General features: G+C 35.4%; 1 pseudogene; it reads right to left on the bottom strand.

The window, feature by feature from the left end:
- The window catches only part of LOC137636342 (uncharacterized), a 544,281-nt pseudogene that overhangs the window by 2,105 nt on the left and 532,176 nt on the right, over nt 1–10,000 (bottom strand).

The raw sequence follows: 10,000 nt of genomic DNA, 5'->3' as shown, positions 1-10,000 counted from the left end.
CGGCTTTCCTTTCCCAGAGAAGGCGTGGTCCCCAAGTGCTTCCTTTACCATACCAAACCCTATAAAGCACACAATAGGAAATTATATATAAATTGCATTCCATAAAAAAAAACTTAAAAAGCTAATACACGAAAAAATGGGAAACTAAGAATTAAAGGATACACTATACACATTAATTTTATATATATATATATATATATATATATATATATATATATATATATATATATATATATATGTGTGTGTGTGTGTGTATGTGTAAATATATATATATATATATATATATATATATATATATATATATATATATATATATATATATATATATGTATATATATATATATATATATATATATATATATATATATATATATATATATATATATATATATATGTGTGTGTGTGTGTACAGTACATATTGTATGGTGGCCAGAAAATTCTGGCCTAGAAAACTCGGTGCGGGAAATTATTAGTAAACAGAGCATGAATTCCTCAATTTAACTGATTAGCATCAATACGAATCCAAATAGAAGAGTAATTTTATCGAAAAAAAAGGATGTAAAACAAAGAAAATATATTAGAAATTTCCTTTCATTTGATATATAAGACGAGAATTAGGAAAGTTCTCTCCTAGAAAATTCGGTCCCCCAAAAATATTGTCCCAGTCTTTATTATTATTATTATTATTAATATTATTATTATTATTATTATTATTATTATTATTATTACTTGCTAAGCTACAACCCTAGTTGGAAAAGCAGGATGCTATAACCCCAGGGGCTCCAACAGGGAAAATAGCTCAGTGAGGAAAGGGAACAAGGAGAAATAAAATATTTTAAGAATAGCAACAACATTAAAATAAATATCACTTTATAAACTATAAAAACTCTAACAAAACAAGAGGAAGAGAGATAAGATATAAGATAGAACAGTGTGCCCGTGTGTACCCTCAAGCAAGAGAACTCTAACCCAAGACTGTGGAAGACCATGGTACAGAGGCTATGGCACTACCCAAGATTAGAGAACAATACTTCCTAGATATATAAATTTAACTGATCAGAATAAATATAAAAAATCATCATCATCATCTATGCCTATTGACGCAAAGAGCCTCGATTAGATTTCGCCAATCCTGTCTATCCTGAGTTTTTAAATAAAATACTTCTCCATTCATTATCTCCTACTTCATGCTACATAGTCTTCAGCCATGTAAGCCTGGGTCTACCAACTCTTCTAGTACCTTGTGGAGCCCAATTGAAAGTTTGGTGAAATAGTTTCTCTTGGGGAGTGCAAGGAGCACGTTCAAATCATCTCCATCTACCCCTCACCATGATCTCAACTACATATTTGCCACAGGGTTGCTTGTTCAAAAGATGAGTAAACATATACACATTTCCTAATTAAAGAATTTAGTCACAATAGATATATCAAATAAGAAAAAGAATAAATATCACCTAAAAAACTAGACAAACTATGATTAGTGTTCAAATCACAACAAGAAAGATAATACATACACGGAATAGATAATAAGTAAACTTCTGCAGTAAGCTATAAACACACACATAAATTGCGAGAGTGAAAATCTATAAAGGTCCGACTTTGGTCACTTAATCAGTCACGGAAATTAGGGTAATGTAAACTTTCGCTGTCAGGTGTTGCCGAGATATAGTATCCAAGTTGAGGTAAAAAGTTATTCTTGGTCGTAAGAATCCCGGTTATCCAGCACATTAAAGGATTTTGAAGATAGAGGATATCCAGATATATCACAAAGTTAACGAGGTAGATAGCAGTTAATCAAGATGACGTTTGTCTTCCACGTAGGATCATCAAAACACACAATAACAAGGAAAACAAGAAACAAAATGAACAAACTGAAGAACACCAAATAAAATTATGAACACTCAAATGTTGGCGAAATTACTTTAATCAATAAAGTAATGAACATACTTAAAGTAGAATATGACAATATTGCACTCGGACAATCTTTCTTATAGTTTCATTTCTAAACCTGTCCTACCATTTAACTCCCAATATTCTTCTTGTGGCTTTTTCAAATCTACAAAATCTGTTGGATATTTTTTCATTTTCATACCACGACTCCTGTCCATACAGTAACACCGATCTCACTAATTTGATATATAGTCTGATTTTTATATGTAATTTCAGGCAATTTGATTTCCAAATTTTACTTAACCAAGCCATTGTCTGATTTGCTTTTTTCAATTATTTCTTTAAACTCAAATTCTAAAGATCGTGAATTAGAGATCATAATTCCTAAATAATTTAATGATTCCACGTCATTAACGCTTTCTCCTTCCAATGATATTCCATCTTCCATTGCATATCCATCATCTCTGTCTTTCTTCTATTCATCTTGAGCCCAATGCCATGTGATAGTTCATGCACTGTGGCAAGCAAGCTTTGCAAATCCTGTATTGTTCTGCTGATAGGACTGCGTCATCAGCATACTCTAAGACAGCTAATTTCCTGTTACCAATTCAGTCAAATCCTTCTCCACCATCCCCAAATGTTTTATGCATTACAAAAGCCATGGGGAGGATAAACAACATAGGTGACAACACATCCCCTTAGAGTACTCCATAGTTCACTGAAAATTCATTAGTTAGTTCTCCAGTAACATTAAATTTACAGTTGCTATGCTCATGAACAGAAATAATCAAATTCACCTATTTAAGAAGAATTTCATAATAACACAGGTCTCTCACAAAATATGCCAGTGCATACTATCAAAGGGTTTTTCTTTTTATACAAATGTCATCAAAGGTGGATTCAAATATTCTACACATTGCTCTACCACATGTCATAAAAAAAAAAATAGGCACTAAAACTTCTACTTTTTCTTAATCCTGTTTGTTCATCTCTCAGCTTTTCATCAATCTTTTTTTCTAGTCTCTTTAAAATGAGCATACTATTTATTCACATGGCAACTGATGTAAGTGTAATGCCTCCGTAATTATTGCATTTAGTTACATTTTTTTTTTCACCAACACCCCTAACTCACATTCATTATGTTCAGCCTCTTCATGCCACATTCTACAAGATAATCTTGTAAGTATTCTGGGAGTTACTTCATTTTCGGCCAATATCATCTCAGCAGTTATTCCATCATATCCAGGGCCTTTTCATTCCTTTAGTTTTTTAATGATAGCTTCAACTTCAAACACACTGAATTCATTCATGGGGACATCAAGATCTTCCTCAGCTTCAGGTATATCAATCAAATTATTCCCTTCATATCTCCTATTAATGAACTCACTAAACTGTTCCATCCAACTTTGCCTACCTATCTTCTGTTGTTATAACAGGTCCATCTCTCTCTCTTTGTCTTTTTGATGGGTATGTGCTTCTCTTTCTTTGATCAGTAGAGATTTTGTTAATAATCCTATGAGCGATTCTTATACCAGAGCCACTCCTTTCTTTGATCAGTAGAGATTTTATTAATAATCCTATGAGCGATTCTTATACCAGAGCCACTCCTTGAATTCATAGCTTTGTCATCCTCATCTGCTTTCTTGTCTATATATTCTCTCTAATCATTCCTGGCTTTTCTTTGGATTTCACTAATAATACTGGGATACTTAGCATGCTCTACCTTGTAATTTTCATTATTCCTCGAAAACTTTCAGCAATCAATTTCTGTCTTTATCTTCATTTAATAGCTTCCTACGTATCATTTGATATCTATGCCAAAACTTCACTACAACTAACTGATATATGTTCTTAATGTCACTCCATTTTTCCTTAATTGTCTGCTCTTCGTCTTTTAACTTCTCTAAGATTGCAAATGAATCCCTACATTCGATTGCAAAGGTTTCTCTGTGCTCATCTTTTAGAAGCTTAGTTGTATCAAACTTAGGTATTCTATCTGTGTTTCTGTTGGGTGCTTTTAGTTTTAATTTCAGTGTGACAATGAGGAGCTAGTGAATACTACCAATATGTGCACCTCCATAGCTTCTTACATTTCTCAGAGTTCTTGATTTTTTCTATACATGGCTATGTGATCTATTTGATTTTTGTAATTGCCCCATTGTGAAGTCCATGTATATTTGTGGATTTCCTTGTGTTGGAAAAGAGTACTTCCAATAACAAGATTGTTTGTTGAACAAAATCTTACAAAATGTGCCCCATTTTTATTTGCAACTTCAGCAAGACCCTCAAAACGCATCACATTATCTATACATTAATTTATCCTTCCAACTTTAGCATTGTAGGTACCACTCACAATTTTCATATCTCTCTCTGGGATATCATCTATTACTCTCTGCAGAGTTTCATAGTATTCATTTCCCCTTTCTTCAGGAGAATTACTAGTTGGTGAATAGAAAACTATAATACTCACATTGTAGTGTTTTGACTTAACTTTGCAAACAGCAGTCCACTATTTATAGCTCTCCATTCTGTTAATGCATTTTTCACTCTTGGTGTCATCATCATTCCTACTCCTTCTCTTCTAACTCCATATGTTCATCTATTACTCTTTGCAGTTATTCATAGTATTCATCTTTCTTTTCTTCAGGGGGCCGGCTGGAATGCCAATATATGGGGATATAGGGAAAAAAACACAAAATTGTAAAACAATTCACATAGCTTTGTATGTCAATGGAGAATCCGTATATGAAATATTTTGTCAAAATTCCTCTTACTTTCACAGATACAGGGTAATTAGTAAAAGTATCTCAATAAACCAAAAAACCTTTTTCCTTACAAGAAAATGCAGTATTTCTCCGATTATTGTAAATTTTGGGTAATTATTACATTTTGATATAAAAATAATGAGAGCAATTACATCTGTATAGATTTCATGAGTCACAAGATGTATTACAGGTAATTACATCCTTCGGCTCCCTCAGTCTGAACACAAACTTCTGACATTCACTCCTCTTTATCAAGTCTAACAGGAAAAGATAATTTCAACATCTCAATAACATAAGGAAGAAGAAAATTCATTCTAATAAGAGTTCAGAAGTGGATGATATCGGTGAAATTAGCACAGTTAGTGAAGGAGAGAGATGATAAAGGAGCGATTGTCTCGCCTAGAGAAGAAAGATATTTAGCAAAGGGATCTTCATTTATGATTAAATTATGATGATAACTTTGTGTTGGTTTATTATTACCCAAAAAGGAACGTAAAATTCAAATTAATCATGATTTATTGATATTGTCTTTGTAAAAATACAAAGAAAAACTTTTAACACCCGTATCTCAAAACTATAATTATTGACCTTCAAAATTTGGTATATAGAATAGACACTATGAAAAAAAAAATGAAGCCATTTTTTTTCCAGTTTGTTTCATATATTTTTTCCTAATTTTTTCCCTTGACTTTTAGGGTTTATTTTTTTACCATAATGAAATAAAAAGTTCCTATCTAGCAAAAAAATTACTTTTTGAAAAAACTCTTCATATGATTGGAGGTTTACATCAGATCTATATATGGTAGTAATCCCAGGTCTTAATATTAATTAACAAGGGAGGAGATAGAATTTGAAAAACACTCATTTGCAGGATAAATTGCCCTTGCATTGCAAAACTGAAGGTCAGAGGCAAAAACTCCTATGCATTTTGGAGATGTCCTAGGTCACCTTATTAGTCACCTTATCAAAGTCCTGTCCCTAGAAAATGGCATTAGCCAGTCGGCCACCTTTCATATATATATATATATATATATATATATATATATATATATATATATATATATATATATATATATATATATATATAGATATACATATATATATATATATATATATATATATATATATATATATATATATATATATGTATATCTATATATATATATATATATATATATATATATATATATATATATATATATATATATATATATATATATATATACTCTGGCGGTTATGAATGAGGTCGTTGGAAGTATAGTTTTATTGCCTCGTCACATAACATTAAAAAACTTTAGTCGAGGATCTTCATGCAACTTCTAGCCACCTGGCAACATGGTGCAATTCCTAGTATTTATACCTCGTATGTGTCATGCATACCTTCTAATAAGATTATATAAGACTTCATAACAAAACTACGTGAAATAAAAATTGATTCTTTAAAATAACGTAAGTGTATATATACGGAACTGATTGAAATTACAACTAAATAAATGTTGATAGTCCTGTGTAATTTACATATATTAACTTAATCCTACATGGATGGAACTCAACCTACGAGCTGGTTATACATCTCTTAGATACACAAACGAAGTATGTGAATAACTTAAGCTACTCTCATGTTACACCAGGTTCGTAAGAATATATATATATATATATATATATATATATATATATATATATATATATATATATATATATATATATATATATATATATATATATATACACACACACACATATATATATATATTTATATATATATGAATATATATATATATATATATATATATATATATATATATATATATATATATATATATATACATATATATAAATATATATATATATATATATATATATATATATATATATATATATATATATATATATATATATATATATATATATATATATATATAAAATAGGCACACACACACACACACATATATATACATATATATATATATATATATATATATATATATATATATATATATGCTTACATTTTATTATATTTGTATCATCATAATCATCAGCCTTTACTAGTCCACTACAATACAAAGGCCTTAGACATGTGTTCCCACTTGCATCTGTTTTTGTTCTTTTCGTCTCATTCCAGGACTGTAAGCTTCCTTAGTTTGTCGATCCATCGTCTTCTCTCCCTTTCTGTGTTTCTTCTACAAACTCTAAAGACCCATGCTGTTATTCTTAATGTCCATCCATTGTCTTTCATTAAGTCCTGCCCATGCTCTATTCCTTTTCTTTTCTAGCAAGGTTTTAGAATATCCTCTACTTTAGATTGCTCTCATTCTATGTGGCTCTTTTCATGTCTTTTAGTGTTATATCCATCATTATTCTTTCCATAGATCTTTGAGTTGTAACTAGCTTATGTTGTAAGGCTTTAGTAAGTCTCCAAGTGTCTGATGTATATTGTGACGGGCTTTCACAAAGGCGTTGTGAAAGCAACTGAGTACTTTATTATAGACACATAGAGTATATTTACACGCTATGTCCCTGCAAGAAGATCACAAAATACCACATGCTATATTTTGTCCAACTGCCAACCGGTTCTGTTAACAGTTAACAATGGGAAATAGGCAGACAGATTGATGCTAGTTGCTTCCAATGCGAGGGGAGAGAGAAGATACAAAAGATAATATATAGAAAAAGAGAAATGTCGTTAATATGTACGATCATGTGACACACGGGTGGTATGTGGCTCCCTCCCCCCTAAAAATGATATACTGTACCTGTTACATAAGGTGCCCTGATCTTGAGAGGCAAACTGTAGGCGAGTCATCTGGCAGGAGATGAGCAGGTTTTAGACGATCAATGGAGACCCGAATTTCTTTGCCACGAATGTTTAGTAAGAATACTTTTGGATTGTGTCAGATCACAAGGAAAGGGCCCGTGTAAGGGGCGTTAGCGGGAGCTTGTTAGTGTCGTTACGTAGGAAGACCTGCATTGCAGAGTGCAAGTTTGTCGGTATGTGATGCTTCGCTGGGGGCTTGTAAGTCTGGCAACATGGAGTAAATTTTTCAACGATGTAACATATGCGCTGGAGATCGTCGGAGCAGGTTGCAGAAGGAAGAAATTCAGCAGGGACGACCAACGGGTCGCCATACACCATTTTAGCTGCCGAGACGTCCAAGGCATCTTTAGGAGTGGTCCTTAGTCCCAAGAGGACCCAGGGAAGCTGAGTAAACCAGTTGGAGTCCTTGCAGTGGGACATCAAAGCTGCTTTGTGCTTGCGATGAAATGTTCAACCATTCCATTGGCAGTGTGATTGTAGGCAGTTGTCTGATGCAGGGTGATGCCCAGGAGATTCGCTAATGATGTCCGCAATTAAGATATGAAAGTGGTACCCCTGTCAGAAGTAATATGCTCAGGTACACCAAATCTTGCTATCCATCCTGAGAGTAAGGCAGATGTACATGAGGCGGACGTTGCAGTTTCCATGGGAATGGATTCAGGCCAACCAGTGGAGAGGTTGATGACTGTTAACAGGTAACAATGTCCTTGTGATGTGGGTAGGGGGCCTACAACGTCAACGTGAATGTGGGCAAAACGACGCTGAGGTTAAGAAAAGGTGCCTACTCCTGAATCCGTGTGTCGATGTACTTTGGAAGTTTAGCAAATAGTACAGGCACGGACCCAATCCTTAGCATCCTTAGTAATAACGTGCCAAATAAACTTCGTCTTCAGCAGCTGTGCAGTAGAACAGCACGAGGGATGTGAAAGGCCATAGATGGAATCGAACACTTGTCGGCGCATGGGAGCAGGAATCTACAGTCACGGTCTACCAGTACTGACGTCACATAGGAGGGTGGTGTTGGAGTCATTTAGGGTGGACATCTTCCCAACGGAGGGATGTGCAGGATGTCCTACATGCTTGATACTCTGGATCCTGTTGTTGGGCTTCAGCCAAGGCATTATAATCTAATCCCAGTTGAACGGCGGCCAACATGTTTCTTGACAGGGCATCGGCAACGAGATTCATTTTCCCAAGGAAATGTTGAATGGTGCAATTGTATTCAGCCACTGCGGAGAGATGTTGGCATTGACGGGAGTACCAGCGGTTAGACTGTCGAGTGAAGGCGTGCACTAGAGGCATGTGGTCTGTGCTAATGATGAAGAGCGTACCTTCTAAGAAATGGCGAAAGGGATGGACAGCCAAGTGCACCACTAGAAATTTGCGATCGAAGGTAGAATAACCTGATTCTGCCTTGGACAGTTTTCTGCTGAAGAAGGCCAATGGGCGGGGCGAGCCGTTGACCACCTGTTCGAGTACTGTACCAATAGTGACGTCGCTGGCATTAGTGGAGAGAAGGAGAGGGGCATGTGGGACGGGAAAATGAGAGCAGCAGCAGTTGATAGGGCATTCTTTGTGTTGCAGAAGGCCGCTTCTTGAAGGGGACCCCACTTCAGTTCTTTTGTCTTGCCCTTGGGGGAGGAATAGAGGGTAGCAGGAGTGGTGGCAATGACTAGCAGAAAATGATTATAATTGTTGATCATACCCAAGAATTTTTGCAGTGCTTTGACAGTCGAAAGCATGGGGAAGTTCTGAACGGCTGCTACCTTCTCAGGGAGGGGAGGGACTCCTTCAGGAGTGATGCAGTGCCCTAATAACGAAACTTCCTTGGTACCAAAGGTACACTTGTCGTACCAGACAACAAGGCCGTTTTGTTGAAGGCGATCGAGCATGATGCGCAGGTGACGGATCTGTTCCTCTTTTGAGGAAGAGAACAAATGTATGTCGTCCACGTAACATACACAAAAGGGGAGGTCCCCTGAGAGGCCATCCACGAGACGTTGAAAAGTAGCCACAACATTACGAAGGCCAAAACAGGAGTAATTGAAGGTGTATGTACCGAAGGGAGTGGTGATGGCAGTCTTGGGGATGTCTTCTGGGTTCATAGGCCCCTGATAATACCCCTTCAGGAGGTCGAGCGTGGAGAAAACCTTCGGTTTATGCAGGTAGGAGGTCATGTCGGCGATGTTTAGGAGGGGGTAGTGATCCAATTCTGTTTGCATGTTCAGGTGCCTGTAATCCCCACACAGACGGAGGGAGCTGTCGTTCTTCAGGACGATGTGTAAGAGTGACGACCATGGGCTGGAGTCCATTTGGCAAAGGCCCATTTCGTCCATTTCGGCGAACGTCTGTTTGCCGGCTGCCAGTCGATCTGGTGCCAGACGTCTGGTGCAATATGATAGTACTGGTAGTACCATCTCATTAGATACTTATCTTTTTAGAGAAAGTCGCATTTTACTTTTGTTAATCTCCTTGCAATTACCAAATGCTCTCCATATATGCTTATCCTCCTTTTAATTCATTCTTGTCT

This window comes from Palaemon carinicauda, chromosome 3 (assembly GCF_036898095.1).
Source record: "Palaemon carinicauda isolate YSFRI2023 chromosome 3, ASM3689809v2, whole genome shotgun sequence".
NCBI lineage: Eukaryota > Metazoa > Arthropoda > Malacostraca > Decapoda > Palaemonidae > Palaemon > Palaemon carinicauda.
The sequence above is the reverse complement of the archived record's forward strand: the minus strand, read 5'-3'. Positions and strand labels throughout refer to the sequence as shown.